The sequence below is a fragment of the Balaenoptera physalus genome (assembly GCF_965194825.1).
Source record: "Balaenoptera physalus genome assembly, chromosome: 3".
Classification (NCBI taxonomy): domain Eukaryota; kingdom Metazoa; phylum Chordata; class Mammalia; order Artiodactyla; family Balaenopteridae; genus Balaenoptera; species Balaenoptera physalus.
In genome coordinates this window covers 159963211-159972748 of record NC_138890.1, presented here as the reverse complement: position 1 = coordinate 159972748, position 9538 = coordinate 159963211, and the positions used below count along the sequence as shown (strand labels likewise).

Here is a 9538-nt window from a genome sequence, read left to right as displayed (position 1 = left end):
AACCAACTACAGTGCCTGAAAAATCTGCTTTAATTGCTTATGAAGATACAACAAAAAGGTAGAATGTGACTATGTCTTTTGAGTTATAGAGGAGAGAAAACACTATGCCAAGATCTAGAAATTGGTTATTGCAAAGAGGAAGAGATTTGATATAACCAATATCAGTGAGAAAGATTTTAAGTACGTTCCTGGACTACATTTTTTCCATTGCATACCCTACACTAAAGCAACTTCAGTGGCACCTAAACAAATATATTTTCCAAAAGCTAAAGAAGATTTTGATTCACATGCATTCTTTATCCCTAAATTCTAGACCTATTTGTTGGATTCACTAGAAAACAGAAAAAATATCCATCAATTTGAGAGGAAATTTCTTTGAATCACCTAAAGCTCAATACTTATGTGCCTCACCCATAAACTAATCTCTTTTTAAATCAGACTATAACTTGGAATTCATAATTCCTTTGACAGGAGACTTTCTCACTATATTTAATTTAGTATGGAAATTAACCTGTCTCCGTATGCACAAGAAATAACACAGGATTAGTTCTAGGACAAGGAGAAGTTCAACATGATCAAGGATACAGCACAGATGTGCAATTAAATGTATTAGTCAGGAAACGTCTAGTGAGAAAAGAGGGTTCAAGTTCAGAAAAGCAGACCACTGCTATGCAAAGTTGAATATTAGGACCTCAGAATTCACCTAGGAAAAATATGTATTTCCCTGTCCTCACATATGATACAGGAGAGGAAGATTGCAACTTGAGCCTTGAATTTATACTTACAACACAAAGATGAATAAATAACAAACACAAAACCAAACAAAGTTGAATGAAGAAAGTATGGCAGCTTAAGGACAAGAAAAAAGCTCAATGTATACATGATCATATTTCTAAAAATACTTCTGATCGGAGATAAAAACAAGTAAGAAAATACTCAGATAAAATGTGGTGTGAAATCTATTAGCTAAGAGAGGGGAATCATAAATAGAAAATAGGCAGATATAACTTGACAAATAAAAAGGCTTGCTGAAATTAATAATAATATAAAAATGTATATAAAATCTTTAAGAAGCCAATAGAAATATATTTGCCATTGAGAATATTAACCATTTAGGAAAAAACCATGCATTACTCTTACATTAAAATAAAACAAAGTAAATTTTAGGTGTATCATTGTATAGATACATAATCATAATTTATAAATAAATATACTTTGGAATAATTTTAGATTTACAGAAAACATGCAGAGATAATGCAGAAAGTTTCCATACACACTTCACTCAATTTTCTTAATGTTATACAACCATGGTAAATTTTTCAAAAATAAGAAATTAACATTGGTACAGTGTTCTTAAGTAAACTACAGATGATATTTGAATTTCTGCAGTTTTTCCACTAACATTTTTCTTCCCAGGATTCTACTCAGGGCACCACATTTTATTCAGTCATCTTGTCTCCTTGGTCTCCTATGATCTGTGACAGTCTTCCCTTGTTTTTCATGGTTTCGACAGGTTTAAAGAGCACTGCTCAGGTATTTTGTAGAATATCTCTTAATCTGAGTGTTTCTGATCTTTCCTCATGGTTACACTGAGTTTATGGTCTTTTATGAAGAATACCGTAGCAGTCAAGCGTCCTTCTTATCGAAATATTTTGGGAATGAATGGTATCAACATGATTTTCACTAGTGATGTCAATCTTGATCAATTCAATAACATTTTAATAGAAAAATATAGAGCAAATATTTAACTGGCAGTTGAATATTTATGAACCTGCTACATAAAATAATTCAAACGCACATATAATTAAATATATATCTTTATAAATTACATATAATTATGTGTGTATATGCATATATGTAAATATATAATTATATATTTTTATCCATCCATGCATATACATATTTAAAACTAGATTTGGCTACCTCAGTTTTTTAAAAGTATGTGTCAATTACAAAAACAATTACATAGAAAATTATAAGTTGTGAATATATGTAACAAAGTAATAGAAGAAAGATTAATTTTTTAAAAATTTATTTTTGGCTGCATTAGGTCTTTGTTGCTGTGCCCGGGCTTTGTCTAGTTGTGGCGAGTGGGGGCTACTCTTCGTTGTGGTGCGTGGGCTTCTCATCACGGTGGCTTCTCTTTTTGCGGGGCACAGGCTCTAGGCCTGCGAAGCTTCAGTAGTTGTGGCACGTGGGCTCGTTAGTTGTGGCTCGTGGGCTTTAGAGCACAGGCTCAGTAGTTGTGGTGCACGGGCTTATTTGCTCCATGGCATGGGGAATCTTCCCGGACCAGGGCTCGAACCCTTGTCGCCTGCATTGGCAGGCGGATTCTTAACCACTGTGCCACCAGGGAAGTCCAGATTAATGTTTTTAATATCTAAAGAATGTAAGCAAATCAATTAAAAGTCTGTTATCCCAACAGAGGGTGGAATGAACGAAAGTAGAAGAACAACAGCCAACAAATTGTAGCAACAGAGAATAAACTGAAGAGATTAGATTGTTATTAAATTTTTGTAAAGTTCTACCCCACTAATTAAATGGAAAAATACCCAACCAGCATAAAGCACTTAATTTAACCCAAAACTAGAACCTATAAAAATGAGTCATTATGCTGCTGTTGTAGTAGACATGAAAATTGAATGCTCAGATTGTGTTGGGAGGTTAAATTGGTGCAATTATTTTTTTTTTCTGAGAGCAATTTGTATTTCCTTATAAATATGAATGTCTATTAAATTTTTCAATTGTATTTAAAATTTTTTTCTTAGGGTACATTGGAGCATAAACAAAATTGCTTTAAGAATGACCATCATGGTGACGTCTAAACAGTAAGTTGAAAACCCCCTAAATGCTTAACAAGGACAATACAAATTTATTATAAAAATGAATGAAGGAGCTGAGCGCCAGCCGCCTGCAGCCAACCGCCGTTCTCAACCTTCCGCGGGCGGGCGGAGGCGCCACGGCCGCCGCGGGGGAGGAGCAGCAGCATCAGAAGGCCGGCGGCCGCCGCGCAGGGCACATGGCGTCCGTTTTACTGAGGAGTTGCCGCGGCCGGGGCCCCGCCCGCCTCCCGCCGCCCCGCGCCGCCGCTCCGAGGGGTCGTGCGGGGGACTGTGCCTGCCTCAGTTGTGCCAGCACCGCGGGGCTGACGAGCTACGTGAAACTTCCGTTTGGCGGCTGCAGTCCCGTCCACCCCGTGTGCCTTTCCTCGCGAGGTGATCCCCTCGGCCGCTGGGCTCTGAGGCCCCGGCACACGTGCGTGGTGGTCGCAGCGCCGAGGTTCCTTCCTGTGCGCTGCTGGCGCTCGTCGCCCCCGCTGGGCGATGACTCCGTGGTGGAGAAGTCCCTGCGGTCCCTAAAAGACAAGAACAAGAAGCTGGAAGAAGGCGGCCCCGTGTACAGCCCCCCCGCAGAGGCGGCCGGGAGAAAGTCCCTGGGCCAGCGGGTCCTGGATGAGCTGAAGCACTACTACCACGGCTTCCGCCTGCTCTGGATCGACACCAAGATCGCCGCGCGCATGCTCTGGCGCATCCTGCACGGCCACAGCCTGACCCGCCGAGAGCGCAGGCAGGTAATGGGCGTGGGCCCCTGCTGGGCTCACCTGTCAGTTGCTTTAAGTGTCTAAAGTCACAGCAAGAGATTGTCCCGCAGTAGCTTTAGTTCTCGCCTGAGTTAGCTGAATGTTTCTTTCAGACGCCTCAGGGTCCCCGATTTTCCGCTGGGACAGTGTGTGGCTGACGCAGCTCTGTAGAGAAGGTGCAGCCGTAACCGCGTGGGTGGGCTCCGCGGGGCTCTGTTCTCTGCCTGAAGTGTGCTCACGGCTCCGCCTTTGGAGTTTGTGGGGGTTATTTTGTTTGTTTGTTTTTTTAAAAAAACTTGTTTATTTTTGGCTGCGTTGGGTCTCCGTTGCTGCGAGTGGCTTTCTCTGGTTGTGGCGAGCGGGCCACTCTTCGTTGCGGTGCGCGGGCTTCTCATTGCGGTGGCTCGCAGACTCTAGAGCGCAGGCTCAGCGGTTGTGGTGCACGGGCTTAGTTGCTCCGCGGCATGTGGAATCGTCCCGGACCGGGGCTCGGGCTCGCGTCCCCTGCATTGGCAGGTGGATTCTTAACCACTGCGCCACCAGGGAAGTCCTCCTTTGGAGTTTTAATTGCTTGCTTAAGGTGTAGCATGTTGAAGGATTGACACCCTCACCATATGAGTGATTCTTTTAGAATGATTGAACTGCTAATCCATCCTTTTATGCCAAGTGCATTGTTGAAAGTTTCTTTGAGTTGTCACAGATGAAGCTGTTGTTTCGTGACTTAGTTTCTGCCTTTGTTAAATTGCTCTCATCAGATCCTTGGTCCTTCATGCTGTCAAACCTCCTGCTCCCTTTCAGTCTGGGGACCGGGCCTAGCAGCAGTGACACCCCAGTAGCAATGAGCACCCCTGACTCCCAGCCCTTGGCGTCTAACCACCCCCACGAAGAGGAGCCGGGGCTGTTTGGAAGCATAACTGGTCAAGGGCTGGGACAGCAGTGGTACTAGAATAACGTGTGTCAGAAAATAAGAAAAGACTGGAAAATAAACAATGGGGGCACTTCTGGGGACGGCCAGTGAGGAATAAAACGGGACTTTTTCCATTTCCCTCAGCAATAGTGTGTGGCTTCATATTTTTTATGGTATTGTGAATGGAATTTTTTCATTGTGGTAAAATACACAACCTAAAATTTACCCTTTTTAAGCATTCTAAGTATACAGGCTGTGGCATTAAGTACATTCACACTGTGGTAAAGTCGGTACCACCATCTGTCTCCAGAACTCTTTTCATCTCTTGTCATCTTCCTAAGCTGAAGCTGCACCTGTTAAATAACAGCTCCCCACCCCTTGCCCCCAGCCCCCAGCATCCATCATCTACTCTCTGTCTCTCTTAATCTGAACCCTTCAGGGCCCTCATATCAGTGGAATCACACAGGATCTGTCCTTTGTGACTGGCTGGTGTCACTGAGCAGAATGCCCTCAAGGTTCACCTTCGCCGTAGCAGGTGTCAGAATCTCCTTCCTGTTTTAAGGCTGAATGATATTCCGTTGTGTGTATGGACCACAGTTTGTTTATCCATCATCCATCCGTGGACACTTGGGTTGCTTCCACATTCTGTCTGTTGTAGGTAAATAGAATTTTAAAAATTTCACTTTCCATTTGTTTATTGCTCGTATATAGAAATACAGTTGATTTTTATATATTGATCTTGTATCTTGCAGACTTACCAAACTCAGTTTTTAGTTCTAGTATCTTTTTTGTAAATTCCATCAGACTTTTTATTAGGAACAGATTTTGGATTTTGTCAGATGCTTTTTCTGCATCTATTTTTTTTACTATTTATTTTTAATTTTTTTGACGTATAGTTGATTTGCAGTGTTGTGTTGGTTTTGGGTGTACAGCAAAGTGATTCAATTATATATATTTTTTTCAGGTTATTTTTCATGATACAGGTTGTTGTAGGATACTGAGTATAGTTTCCTGTGCTATAAAGTAAATTCTTGTTGTTTATCTTTTCTGTGTCTATTTAGATGGTCGTATGGTTTTTTCTTTTTCTAGTTTTATTAACTAAATGGTTGATATTGTCAGATTAAATAAAAAAGCAAGACTGAACTCTGTGTACTCTACAAGGAACACATCTAAATGTAAAGACACAAATAGGTTAAAAGTAAAAGAATGGAGAAAGGTAAGTGGTGCTAACACTAGTCCAGGAAAGCCAACGTTAATATCAGACAAAGTCGATGTTAGAGCCAGGATTACCAGGGCAGAAGAGGTCACTCATGGTGACGAGAGGGTCAGGTTGCCAAGAGGACATGATGCTCCCAGACGCTTATACGCTCGTAACAGGAGCTGGACGCTGACTCCGTGCGTGGAAAATGTACAGAAAAAGCAAATTTGTAGAAACAAATCAAATCCCTGTTTGCCTAGACCCCGGAGTGGAAATGGAGGTGAACTGCAGATGGACACAGTGGGACTTTTTGTCACGATGAAAATGTTCTAAAACTGGATTTTAGAGATGGTTTCAGTCTATAAATTTACCAAAATTTATTGAATTACATACTCACAATGAGTGAATGTTATGGTACGTAAATTAAACCTCGATAGAACTGCTAAAGATAATTTAATGGAGGAATGTCAAAAAACATAGGCACCAACTTGAAGGGTCATATCCGGGATCATTTGAGCATAAAAATATAAATGATAATGAATTATAAACAAATGAAAAACATGGGATTCCTTGAGTCCATTTTGATAATAAATAGAAAAATGAAGGTGAAAAAAAAAAAAAAATGAATGAAATGCATGAAATGCTATATTTTTGTTACCTTTAATCCAGTTAAAGAACATTGACATGGAAAAAGAATCAAATTGTTAATAGAAATAAAATTCATGTCATTTAATAATGTTTGTAATACCATAGCAATATTATGAACAAGGAAAACAAACAAAAACTATATGTGCAAATAATTCCAGAAAGTTATACACCCAAATGCTGATATTAATTCTTAATAGTAAGACTAATAAATATGTGATTATTTTTCTCATCATTATTTTAAATATAAGTGTATGTATTTTTACTTCTGTGAAGAGAAAAAATAAGCTAAAGTGAGACACAATGAGATGTGATGTTTCCCATCATAATGACATATGAAAAAAAAGCAGTTCTTTCCTTGTCTTTGAGAGAACACTGAGATTTTATCATGTGCTGCTGATGTGTGGATATACAGTATCACAACAGATTTTTTTTTAACTCAATTTTACCGTATATAGCAAGAGGTTTACATTTATTTCACTTCAAGGAATCTGTTTTGAAATAGACTTTTATTGACCGTGTTTATGTCAGATTTATTATATTAATGAAAAATTGGACTTTCACTAATACACTGACAGTGGTGAATAGATGAAAGGCATTTTGTATATCCATGTTTGGAGTACATTTTAGCCTCTTTCAGGTGCAGGGAGGAGAACTAAGCTGGGTTACTTGAAACATCATTGAGTCTGAAGATCTACTAGGAAAGGAGGAAGACAGGCCTACTAATAGAGGCTCAGAATGGATTGAACGTTGATCTAAAACAGGCAAGGAGGCTCCCAAACCTGTAACGTTGACCAAGGTTGTCGAAAATATACAGGGACCATCTGGAGCTATTCTGTAGAGTTCTAAAAAGAGGGGTGCAGCAGGGCAGCAGGCATTGTAAAGCTTCCCAGTAGAGCAGCAGGCATTGTAAAGCTTCCCAATAGAAGTCTGCATAGTACAGTAGGTAAGGCACTCCCTTGGTCTGGTCAGTAAGGAATTGCATGAGTTGGTTAATGTAAATTAGACCAAGTGTCAGTGTTACATGAAGTCTGCCTGCCTCTGTGTGATGTAAAGAGAAAGAAAAAAAAAAAAAAAGCCTGATTCTGTTTAGATTGTAAATGATAGTAATAAAAATAGTAGAAAACATTTATGGAACACTTAACTCTATGCCAGGAAATATGCCAACCATTTTCACGTACATCATTTCACTTACTGTCGCATCAATCTGACAAGTTTTTGAAATGCTTCTACCCATTTGAAATGAGGCTTATGAGTAACTCGTCCAAAGTCACACATTGGTAAATGGGAGACCCAGGATTCAAACCCAGGCAGTGTGCCTTCAGAAACTGAGCCCTTCACCTTTACATGGTAGATATTATCAACTTAATTTTATTAGTAGTATGATTTAAAAGTAAAGATAGACAAGCTATATCTTTTTTTCCATTGTCATTCAGTTTGTAGGGTTTTTTTCTGCCATACTATATTGATATCTGGGAAATATGGATAGGATTTCTTAATTTATCTGTAGCAAATATTCTACGTGAAAAAGTCCTATTAATGTAATGTAGAGCAAATATAATACATAAAAAAATATAAATATAGGTAAAGATGCATAGAAAAAAGATTGGAAGGAATAATGCTACCACACTGACAGTGTTAACCCTGGGTTGTGGATTGATATATTGGGTAATTTTAATGTTCAGTATTATGACTTTATTTCAAGTTTTCTAAAATGATAATAAACATGTTTATTATAGAAAAACATGATGTTGATTTCAAGAAAAGAGGCAAATTGCAAAACATCTGGGGAAATATAATATGTATAAAAATAAAAGACTAAATGGCACATGTCACATAAGTTGGTAGTGAAGCTAAATTTTATAGCTTTGGAGACTAAACATTCAGCATCTTTCATAAAATTTTATTTTTTAAAGTGTTGTAAAACTTAAGATAACTGGGAAAATGAATTTAATAGACTAAAATATGAATGTTATTTAGATTAACTTATTTTTAGAATGATATGATGCATTATCTTTAAAAATAGGATAGAGTTTAACATAGTTTTGTAAATTTTATTTTCACAAAATTAGGAAAATTATTTACTGACTCTGCTATTTCTCTGGGATTTTAAGAATTTCCTTCTTGTATTTATGGTAACTTTCAAAACTGCTAATATACCATAAATTTCAGAATATTATGATAAGAAAAGTAAAGGTAATAGTAACAAAATGAATTAATATATGAAAACCACAAAAACAATGACTGGCATACAGTAAACTACAAACATGTTAGCGATTTTTATAAAAATGATACTAATAATTATGGTAGTTGTATAATTAGTTTTTAGTTGTAGTTTTACTAGTCTTAATAACTATGTTATTATTTTAGTCTCCATGTTAAACATCTTACTTGTATTGATTTATTTTCTCTTTATGACAATGTTCTGAATATCTGTTAATATTATTGCCATTTTATTGACTAAAGTCGTTTGCTAAAATTAACAAAGCTGCTTGATTTTGTCACTAGTATTCACAGAAATGAGTCCAATTACAATTTATATGCTTTTAGTTTTTATGTGATACTCTTTTCATATGACAGGCTTTTTAAATTTACCAAAAGGCTATTAAATAAGCGTTTAAATACACCTGTATTTCCTATTTAAAATGTACAAAGTCATTCTATCATTCTTAAAACAGTTTAAAAAAATTTTAGTGATGTAGTATATTTCATGTTATTTAACTAGCTATGTTGACTGATATAATAGCATAGTTTTCACAAGTTAACAGAGCATTTGTTAAAATTATGACCCCTCTGTTATTTTTATATGTTAATAACAATCTAACTTACCTTAATTTTTAAAAAGTAATTTCATGAAAGTACTTAACTAAATGCACCCAATCTTAACTAAATGTACCCAATCTTAATTTTAGAGCATTAAAATTTCATAATCTCCCAGAGCCATTCAGTTTGCAGATCTTTTTCTGCCACACAATATTCACATGTAGAAAACATGAACATGTGCATTTAAGACATAAAAATGAATTAAACAAATATTAAATTCAATTTTTGATAGCAGAACATAAATGCATACGCTGCCTGCCTTACTGAAACAATTAGTATTTTTCAAAATGAGGCAATGAAGTGGTACCCAAAAGATAACAAGCACATTTTCTTCTGTACAAAATGATAAGTAAATTTACTGAGAACATTACATAAATAAGGACAT

At 37.3% G+C, this 9538-nt stretch overlaps 1 pseudogene across 1 annotated transcript; it reads left to right on the top strand.

Annotated features, from left to right (window-relative positions):
• The first annotated feature begins 2887 nt into the window (after positions 1-2887).
• On the top strand, positions 2888-3753 carry LOC309657722 (mitochondrial proton/calcium exchanger protein pseudogene; annotated as a pseudogene). Its single transcript, XR_014268337.1, has 2 exons — positions 2888-3571; positions 3694-3753. The product of XR_014268337.1 is annotated as a mitochondrial proton/calcium exchanger protein pseudogene (transcript).
• Positions 3754-9538: the final 5785 nt, after the last annotated feature.